Source organism: Scophthalmus maximus, chromosome 1, assembly GCF_022379125.1.
Source record: "Scophthalmus maximus strain ysfricsl-2021 chromosome 1, ASM2237912v1, whole genome shotgun sequence".
Classification (NCBI taxonomy): Eukaryota; Metazoa; Chordata; class Actinopteri; order Pleuronectiformes; family Scophthalmidae; genus Scophthalmus; species Scophthalmus maximus.
In genome coordinates this window covers 491,617-501,867 of record NC_061515.1, presented here as the reverse complement: position 1 = coordinate 501,867, position 10,251 = coordinate 491,617, and the positions used below count along the sequence as shown (strand labels likewise).

The window sequence follows — 10,251 nt, the reverse complement described above, 5'->3', positions numbered from 1 at the left end:
AGGCCCTGCTGGGATATGAACCCAAGACCTCCTGTTTACTAGACAGGCACTTTGACCAACTAAACCACAGCGCCTCTGTGTCATTCAACATGTCCGATATTAAGACAAAACACAGAAGTAAAATTATGGAGGTCTGTAAAGAGAACCAAGAACTTCTGACTTCTGTTGGATCAAAAGTGATTGGTATTAAATCATATTTCTTCTGACCTGCCGGACAACCTTAGCGCGGTGCTGCCTTATTCCCAGATCGCACCAATTAACAATTATTGTATGGGTGCACAATATTATTATTTCCCACAGCAATGATGAAGACTGAGTTCCAATAAACTGGAACTCAATCCAAACAATTTGTTCTCTGCACCTCACTAATGAAAACTACACCGACGACTGTGTCGACCTCACCACAGTGACTTTGATTAAGATTTATCACTGCAAAAACACAGTGCTGCTTACCAGTGACCCCAGTTTGTGTGTGTGTGTGTGTGTGTGTGTGTGTGTGTGTGTGTGTGTGTGTGTGTGTGCGTGTGTGTCTTGTCTTTTCTGGGGGTTTGGGAAAGGGGTTTAAGAGAGACAGTTAATTACAGAATGCAAATTATGCTGTCAGAGCAGCCATTTAAAAAAATGGCTTCCTCTGCCTTCCTGCTTGCCTGTTCAGGCAGATTTAATAAGCATCGCCCTCAAACACTCCTGCGGGTGACCCATCTACACGAAACACAAAGTAATCTCTCAGCGATGAGTCCCACTGTTCTTGCCATGACAACATAATTCATGCTAAGTAGAGTCATAGCACTGCAGATGAGAGACGGGGGACACGTGTTCAAACAGTGCGTTGAAGAGCACACTGACTCCTGTTGCTTCAGACTGAAGTGAGGGGGGGACAGGGTTACATCAGGGGATTATGAGCCTTTTCATCTCTTAAAAGAACCAAAACTTTGTAGAGCGAAATCCTCGGATGGCGGACATTTTCATTAGCTGTCAATGCTACACTGGCTCGTCAGCACTAATCCAGAAAAGTGTATGTGATCTCTTGAACAGATATCATTATAAAAGACATTAGAACCTATAGGCATCTCTGCATTGGACCAAATAAAGCTCAACTCAAAGCTTCATTCCTGAGGGGAGTCTGAGGGGATGGAGTTCCAGAGGGTGTCACTGCAACACAGAAGGCTCTATCCACAATAGTCCGCCGTCTGGTGTGGGGGAATTGAGGACCACAGATTCTGGGATGGGGTGTAGGGATGGAGAAGGTCCAGTAGGTATTGGGGGGCGAGGGCATTGAGGGATTTATAGGTAAGGAGGAGGATTTTATAGGTGATCCTGCGTTTGACCAGGAGCCAGTGAAGATGAGAAAGGGTTGGGGTGAGAACCCTGGCAGCTGAGTTCTGCACCTGTCAGGGCTTTTTACACCTGGATCAAGTTCTTGGGAGTATTTTTTGGGTTAGACCGCAATTATCACAACACTGGCTGAGCCCATTATGACCTTAAAGAGCCAGTCATACACACTAGTCCTTAGCCAACACGAGCTGAGGACATTACATACATTCCTTGGACATTCCAAGATGTGTGATGTCTGCACAACTGCTTTAGTTCAAAAGACCTATCGTTAATCAGATGAAGTCAACACAGATCTTGTAAATGTGGTCTTCATCTTGCAGTGCTGCTGCGGCTGCTGGCGCTCCAGCTTCACCTCTTAAATCTCCACAGAGCTCTGGAGACTTTACAACAAGCAGACAATATTTAAAGTGCGAGGTTGCAGGCTTCCAACCAACCCCCCCTTCCACCGCCAACCACCCTCCGAGCACGTTATCTTAATTGTACAAGACCGGCAGCCCGCAAACTACAGAAGAATCAAAAGAGATCAGCACGTTCAATTTAAACTGCGAGACCGTATAGGCAAATAGGAATCTCTAATTACTTATGCTAATAATGGTGATGACAGAAAGGCATGGGAAGCAGAGGGGGGAGCAGGAGGAAAGGCTACATTTGGTGTATCACTCAGAGTGCGCTGTAATTAAAAAACAGAATTAATCTTTTGGACGTACAGACTCAAGAAGAGGCAGACCTCTCTCCCTCATAGTGTGCCCCCCAGTGAGGAGCAGCAGCCACTGAGATGTAATTACTGTTATCTGCTGGCTGCTTTATTAACATGTGTCCTCAAAGAATGGAGGAGTTTAACTTCGCCCGGGCTCTGACTGATGCCACGCCTGATAGACCAGCACAGGAAGTGATTACAATATAGAAACAAAATGGGCCCCATTCCTTTTCTTTGGATCCAGAAGAGAAAATAGAAAGTGGTTCTTTGTTTATTTATTTGTTTGTTTGTTCTTCTTTCTGCACTGTACTCCCGCTCTTTGAATCCCCCCCGGGGTAGTGATATTTCCTCAGATGTATGGATGGAGTTCAGGAGGGAGAACAAAAAGTTGGAGCACAAAGAATTGGGGGGAGGTGATATAGGAGGGAGACGATAAGACGGAGAAAACCGATGGGAGGAGGGAAAGACGTGCAGAGCAGGGATGAGAGATAGATGAACAAAAAAGATTCCTGCTGCCCTATGGCGCTGGGCTAGAATGAGAAAGCACACATGCCAATCATCTGCCCACAGGCCAGTGCAGGGATTAACTCAGCAAAGAAATGGTAGGTGAAATTCAATTAAAAGAACGAATAAATTAGCAGGCACTTTTTTCCTCTGGCCAGAGGTTAGTTTTGCAAAAAACAGTCAGAGTTAACAGTCTGAGCCTGAACCTGTCGTATGCGACAGGAAATGCGTTGTGTTATAAAAGTCCTCATAACATTTGATCAGTTTATTCCAGCAACTTATGGTTTGTGTTGACGGGAAGCTAACGCTTGTGTGGTTCCAGGCAGGGCTTCCGTGCGATTGTGGCCCTTTCAGAAGATTTGTAGTGTGGCCTGGAACGTCCTTGTCTTTTCAGAGACTTTGTACAACATGTTCATGATGATAAATCCAACATTGAATGACACTATAGCTTTAATGAATATCTTTACATGGTTTGAACATGTTTAACCTTCACAGGCTTTCATGGCTCATCACATAGGACTGTGATGATGACTTGAGACTGGTCACATCATGTACAGTAAGACAGCGCCAGCCTCTGCATCCTCGCTGTCCTCCACAATGACACTCCGCTCGGTTAACAGCTCCATTATGGCGAGCGTCATCTTTTAGTGACAGGTCAATAGTCCGTCCCTGGAAAAAGCATTATTAACCAGGTAATTGTCGGGTATTTAGACTGTTGTTTGTTGTCACTTCTCCCAGTGTGCATTATTGCCTGCCCACTAGCATGATTTATTAGACCATAATTCATATTCTACAGCTTGTATAATTACATCCTTTCAGCCCCTCTCTTTGCGTGTGTGTCCTGTTAATGGTGACGCCTCAGTGATATTCCCAGGCAGCAAAGTTCTGAAAACAAAGGAAAATGTGTAAAAAGCATGACTCTGTGTTTTTCTAGTCAAACTCTCAGGAACACACATGCCTACACCAACAGCACATCACAGTACAAGATGCAAATTAATGTTCACTATTGGTTGTTCTGGATCCAAAGGCTCACACTCGCGGTCATGCTTTAAAGTATAGAAAAATAGCTCGCGCTAGGTTGACCGGTAGAAGAATGTGTGCAACAAGATGGATAGAGGCAACATCGGCGAGATTCAGCCATTTAACTTTCACCAACTGCTAATGCTAACGCTAACTGTCTGCTGACACCTCCTGTCCTCTCGTGGATACCAACTGCTAATGCGTTTGAATTTCAAATTGCAGAAAGGTGAAACAGAAATCTTCTTCTACAGGAAGGGAATGTGAAAACACCAGATACAAGTCGCTATAGTCAATCTCAGACATGTTAGAGGAAAGAAACAGAAGAAAAACACTTTTTGATTGGAGGGAGACTTTAATAACTGATCATGTGTGCAATCAGAGATGTATAGTTAAACCTCAGCGTGTATGATTTTTAGAAGCAGCCCACAACTTCAAGGAAACTGTAAAGAAAGTGTAGAGGCTCAATCAGAGTTAGATTTGTTTTTTGTCTCGTCTCTTCCACACTTTCATGATAAATTCAAATAATCATAATTTATTTTTCCCTGTACGCTGATGAGTGACTCCAAAGGAATAATCAGTATTGCTAATGAACGAATAAAGTTGGAACATGGCTACATGATTGTAAAGGAAACATTTGAAAATTGCGATAATGATTCTTTACGATGTGGAATATGCAGTGAGGCTTTAATTTGCTGGATTTTCATAGGAGAAATTTAAGAGTAACGTAAGGTCTCCTCAGGAGATTAACAGTTTAGTGCAGAGCTTCTGAATAAGATTTGTCTGACACTAACAGTACCACACAGGTTTAATATAACTTTCTGTGGGTGAATCATTGCACCGATATGCACCATGTTCCTCTTCCCCGAGCTTAGAGAGGAGACAGGTCTCAGTGTGGCAACTCCTGCACTAAGTACATTGGAGCTTCTAAATATAACCCTGTACTGGATACGCTATTTTCTCTACTGCTTTAGCCCTGAGCTGAGAGAAAGTTTATGTTTGTCAGGAAGATGTCAGTGAGACCCAGTGTCCACCCACCAGCAGTGATGCTGCACCTACTCCTACGAGGGGAGGGCAACTGGAGTTTGAAGCTCACACTTTTGAATCACGTTTAAGTTGCATACAAATTGGCTTCAGATTTAATGTCGCTGCTTTTGGAGATACAAGGGTTTGTGTTACCTAAGCAACAGGGTTCAGACTCTGGGCAGTGTTGCATTATCTGCAGGCGTTCACCTGGAAGGGCTGATGCTGAGGCCGGGTTCAGCTTTAGTTTTCTTTTAATCCGTATATGTTGATGATCACCTTGGTGTGGTTCCTTTTATAGATCTGTGTATTGTTCTGGTGAAAAAAAGGGTTTTCACAGTTTTTAAATCACAACTAATCAGTTAGTTAGTAATCCACTACTAAATTAATCGCCAACTATTTTGATAATCCATTAAAAGTCTAAATTCTCTGATTTCAGTCTCTTCAATGTGAATATTTTCTGGTTTCTTTGCTCCTCTGTGACATTAAAATAATTAAAACTAATTATTTTGTGTGTGGACAAATCAAAACATCATCTTTGGGTTTTTGGAATCAAGATTTTCACCATAATCTACAGATTTATCGATAATGAAAATAGTCGTAAGTTGCAGACCTATACTCCCAATATATATTAAATATTGTAATAACACATCCACATTTTTATGTGTGTTCTATGTTGTAGTTACCTGATTTGTGGTGGGACATGATGAAGCAAACACCAACAGGCGGATGATGCGTGGGTCAGTTTGTTAACACCACACCACCCGAACCCGACCAGAACCTCCCTCCCTCTCTCTCTGCATCTCGTCTACACCGTCTTCTCCATCCTGCAGACCTGACGCATGATAAATGATAGTCTGGGGGCAGAGAGACGTGTGATAGTTTAATGTGGTTAAAGCAGTAAAGTGGTCTCGGTGATTTATAAAGTAACGTGATTCATTCTGACGCTCGTTCTATTGTTCCCAGCTGCTGCGTACCAAGTGAAGAGCTTCTCCTTCAGGTCACTTAGTCCCCGGAGGCACATGGGAGCAGCAGGACACGCGCGGTGTATTCATTCATACGCAGCATCGTGAAAATTCTTCCAAATGTATTTTGGAAGAACTTGAGCCCAAGTCAGGACGAACCGGCCGAAAGACCAGAAGCACGTTCACAAACAACAAATTCCATATGTAAAATCACACGTGTAATCTCTCTATGCCGGTATGCACTGTATACAGGCATATTGGTCTCAGCAGCACTTTAGCGTGCACAAAAAGCTACGACACACCAAAGGAAAAGGGAAAAACCTGAACAGCAAAACATGGACACTTTTACACTTTTCGTTCCTACGTTGGTTTGTTTGGTTTCGTTTGTTTCATTCATTCGTTCGTTCATTCATGGTTGGTTGGTTGGTTGGTCGGTTGGTTGGTTGGTCAGTCGGTTGGTCGGTCGGTTGTTTGGTCGGTTGGTTGGTTGGTCGGTCGGTTGGTTGGTTGGTCGGTTGTTTGGTTGGTTGGTTGGTTGGTTGGTTGGTTGGTTGGTTGGTTGGTTGGTCGGTTGTTTGGTCAGTTGGTTGGTTGGTCGGTCGGTTGGTTGGTTGGTCGGTCGGTTGGTTGGTTGGTCGGTTGTTTGGTTGGTTGGTTGGTTGGTTGGTTGTACGCTTCACCGCGCAAATTAAAAATAAATTACGAGACCAGATATTGGCAGCTGAGACAGCTTTAACGTTGAGGGGTCAATGAAGCCCGTCACATCGGCCCAAGGACGAGACGAGACAGCTGAGTGGAGCTCGGGCCGAGCAGACCACTCAGATCTGTGTGGGAGCTCTTCGGCACTGACGCCTCCTCTCTGATCCCCCAGGACTCAGCTGTCGGTGCAAATGAGCAGTGTTGTGAGCTCCTGTCCTCCCGCCAAGATGCTCTCAGAGGAGCCGGAGTCGCAGAGACAGAGAAAGAGCGAACTCTTCATTAGCGTGTATTTGCATGGATAACTCTCTCCGTGTGTCATGTTCCCGTGTCCTCACGCTGCTCCTGAAGAAGAAACGTTACTCTGAATCACACACAGGAAGCAGTGGGACGGATGAATGGGGAAACACTTTTGAAGGCCTTATTGAAACAAGTAACTGGACAGAGACTCACCAGGTCCATAAAGAAGTGTTGGATTGTCTACGAAGTGAAGCTTACCAAAGACGTGTAAACACTGAAAAGGAGAGAAAGAACCACAAACACACGATTTATGGACCCAACATCAACAAGACCAGGCCTCCAATAGGTTGAATTACCGAAAGAGTCATTTGAGTCAGACATATGTTGTTTTATTTCCTTTTTTTTAATAACCTGCAGGGACCGATTGGCCGTAACGGGCCCCAAGTTTTACCGTTAAATAATGTGCATCCTCCCCCTCATAACAAAAACATATTTATATTAAAAATGACTGAGGCGAATTGAGATTTAACAGTGAAATTAACGGTAACTTCCACCTGCTGCCAGACAGACGGCTCTGGAGGAACAGGTGAATCAACACCTCAGAAAAAGCTCGAGTAAAGAAGCAGCAAGTGGAGAAAACTTGGAGTCAGAGTCTGTACTTGCTCTTTTTTCTCTAACCTTCAATGTACACCTAAGTGTGCAAAACTCACACACACACCTTCACACACACACGCGCACACACACGCACACACACACACACACGCACTCTAACAGCCTTACCCAACTTCACTCTGCTCATGTGTGAAATGAGCAAGGGTCTTATCTCTTGGAAACACACCACTGAGCCAGAGGAGAAGAAGAAGAGAGAGGGAGACACAACGGGAGAGTAGGGAGGAGGAGGAGGGGGTTGTGAGGCAGAGCGGGAGGGAGGTGTCACGTGATGTGCATGCTGATGACTGGACCTGGGAATCTGCTGTGGAGTTCTGAACCATGATCAATCTCGTGGCCCCCTGCTACACCCCCCTGTACTGACCACAGCAAGCTATAACCAAACACACAAACACACAGGCTATGGCAGCTATAATCAATATTTAATTTTATACAATATATATATATATATATATATATATATATATATATATATATATATATACAATATCAATTTAATGACAATCTTCTGACCCTCAGCTATGGTCACGAGCTCTGGGGAGTGACAGAAAGAAGGAGAATGCCAAAATGAGCTTCCTCCGTAGAGTGGCTGGGCTTTGTCAAGTATTCAGATTCCATTACCTGCCCAACTTTTGAAGATCCAGCACAGCGGCCCTCCACTGCGTGACCAAACCATCCACTCCCGAACTTCATCAAACCAGCCCCACCCTCTTTGCTCCGTTTTGCAGTAGTTTGTATTTAGAACATGCCTTTAAATCTTTCTCCTCGGCTTGGCCCCGGCAGCAGCTCCACGTCGCCGGCCGCAGCCCACACCGGTTACAAAGGTCAAATGATTCAGAGTTCGTTCTGGTCTCTTGTATTAATATCCTTAGGAATCCTGTGCAATGACGTAGCTTCCAGATTTTTCTCGTGTCGTTGATCGCTCAGCAACAGAATGACGGGTTAAACGTTAATACTGACTGAAGGAACGAGCTCGGAATTGATAAAAATAAAAAAAAAGTTATGTTCAGTTTATTTGCCAGTGAAGGTTGAGATGACTTTTTAAAAAAGGCAGTAAACATCCTACTGAGCAAAGTAGTATGGATAATTAATTAAACCAAAAACATGGAGGGGGGGCAAGATGTAGAGCTGAGAATCCAGATGGGAACTGGAAGGAAAACGAGCAGATTGTGACCTCGAATTCGAGCAGATGCAGAATAACAACGTTATCTTATCACGTAATATATCAAGACCCTTCAAGCAGCTTGTGAAGAAACGGTCCTTCACAAATGTGTCATTCAAAGATGATAGGTAACTGAATACAGCGTGATTAGATGAATCACAGTGACCCCAGCACTTTCAAAGGTTTATTTACCTGCTTTATATTGGAAGCTGTTTTTGTTGCATGTGCCGTATTTAACAGATGTAGTCTGAGAATATAAACTCCTCAGGGGGTGGACTTCTATACATTTCTTTTATTTCTATTTTGTCTGCAAAGTGCTGCTAGTTAATGTAGTGGTCTAATACAGGAGAAGAGAACGCAGTCATGTTTGCCCATAACAGATGCTGCAATTAATCCCCCACTCTTTCACTGTCCCCACGTGATCGATTATTGTTGCGACGCGTCTGCCTCCTGCGGACCTCCACCACCCCCTTGTGATCAAAGTGATGAACTGGCATGTGTGTGCAATGCTGCAGTCTCATAGTTGTGTATACGAACAGACTGATGATGACAAGTTCAAAAATGGAACCTGAATAATTGGTGAAGCTGTTTTGGACGCTCACATGAGACAGAGCTATAGGGACCAGTTCTTTTTTCCTGATAAATATCTGACAACCTTTAAAACCCAAAATGTGGTCTGAGATTACTTCTCCTGAGCTGTGTCAAGGAATTTCCCACTTGGGGAAAGAAAAATGCTATTTTTCTTAGTGATAGTGGCTCAAACATCTGACACGTGTGGCCCTGACCCAGTCCTTCAACAACCCTCTTCTGCTGCTGTTGATCCACGGCCACCACGGCGAGGGAAGACAATGAAAACAAAAAAACAATTTTCTCAATGAAACGTCATCAAGGTCTTGAGGTTTTTCTGACAACGTTGAAGATGATGTGATGTACGTCCTGCTAGGAGGAAGAGTATAAAACATGGACAATGTATATCTGACGCCACGCCAACAGGGAAAAAACCTTCAATAACAAAAAACATATATATCACAAACTTCAGGATAAAGCCTCATCCAGGTCTTAAGGCTTTGCTTATCAGATTTGAGGAGGATGTGGTTCACCCACTACCCACAAGGAGGAATACATCAAGGTGTAAAAATGTCTTTAGCTGTTACCAGTAGGTGGCGCTGGGACTGCAAGCAACCATCGGGATGTAGATGGAACAAGGTATATGTGACCTACAGGTGCTGCTGCAAATGTTTTTAGATTCCAATGGTCAACCTGATCAATCATTTGGGAGCTGCTTGTGATGATGTATGATGATTGTAAACCAACTAAAACTTGCACACTAAATTAAAACATGGCTGACTTCCTGCCACTCTAGTTCCTTTCTGCATTATTTTCCAGTTACACATTTTGTACTTCAATGAACTACTCCTGCTGGAGTTTAAACCAGATCCACTTCAGACTTTCTCAATGCAAAGTGAAGGTCTTACATTAGCCAGTTCGCCATTTTGTTTGTCCAATTCTTCTTCTTCTTCTTCCAACGAGTTTCCAGCAGGTTGAACACTTTACAGCGTAATGCTGCCCTCCACAGTCTAAGAATGGCTACTTAGTCTATCTTCTTTTAGACAGGTGTAGAAACCTCAGGACCGCTCTGTCAGCAAGTTGACAATTAGTTCCATATTAAAATATTGCCTTGAAGTAGAAAGATGAAAAGCCCAGATCTGACGACTCCTGACTAACTGTTGTCTTTCACTTCTGTATTTATCACATTCAACGACCACTGGACTGATTCCACGTCTCCACATCGACACCGACCGTCTGGGGTTTTCAAATAATAGTCTCGACCGGAGTGTCCCAGTCCCAGCCTGGTGTTCTGCAATCCGTTGCGACAACGAAGCACTTGAACGTGACATTGTCGCAATTCCGACTTCACGTGAAGGCAGCCGCGAGGGCGGTCG

At 43.9% G+C, this 10,251-nt stretch overlaps 2 long non-coding RNA genes and 1 other non-coding gene across 3 annotated transcripts; all 3 read right to left on the bottom strand.

Annotated features, from left to right (window-relative positions):
• On the bottom strand, positions 1–74 carry trnat-agu. The gene has a single exon. It is a non-coding gene; the product is annotated as a tRNA-Thr (tRNA).
• Positions 75–2,721: 2,647 nt separating this feature from the next.
• On the bottom strand, positions 2,722–5,991 carry LOC118301273. Its single transcript, XR_004790276.2, has 4 exons — positions 5,554–5,991; positions 5,263–5,433; positions 4,787–4,891; positions 2,722–3,421 (listed from the first exon to the last, which is right to left on the bottom strand). It is a non-coding gene; the product is annotated as an uncharacterized LOC118301273 (long non-coding RNA).
• Positions 5,992–6,157: 166 nt separating this feature from the next.
• On the bottom strand, positions 6,158–10,239 carry LOC124850749. The gene is made up of 3 exons (XR_007031578.1): positions 9,784–10,239; positions 6,691–6,751; positions 6,158–6,582 (listed from the first exon to the last, which is right to left on the bottom strand). It is a non-coding gene; the product is annotated as an uncharacterized LOC124850749 (long non-coding RNA).
• Positions 10,240–10,251: the final 12 nt, after the last annotated feature.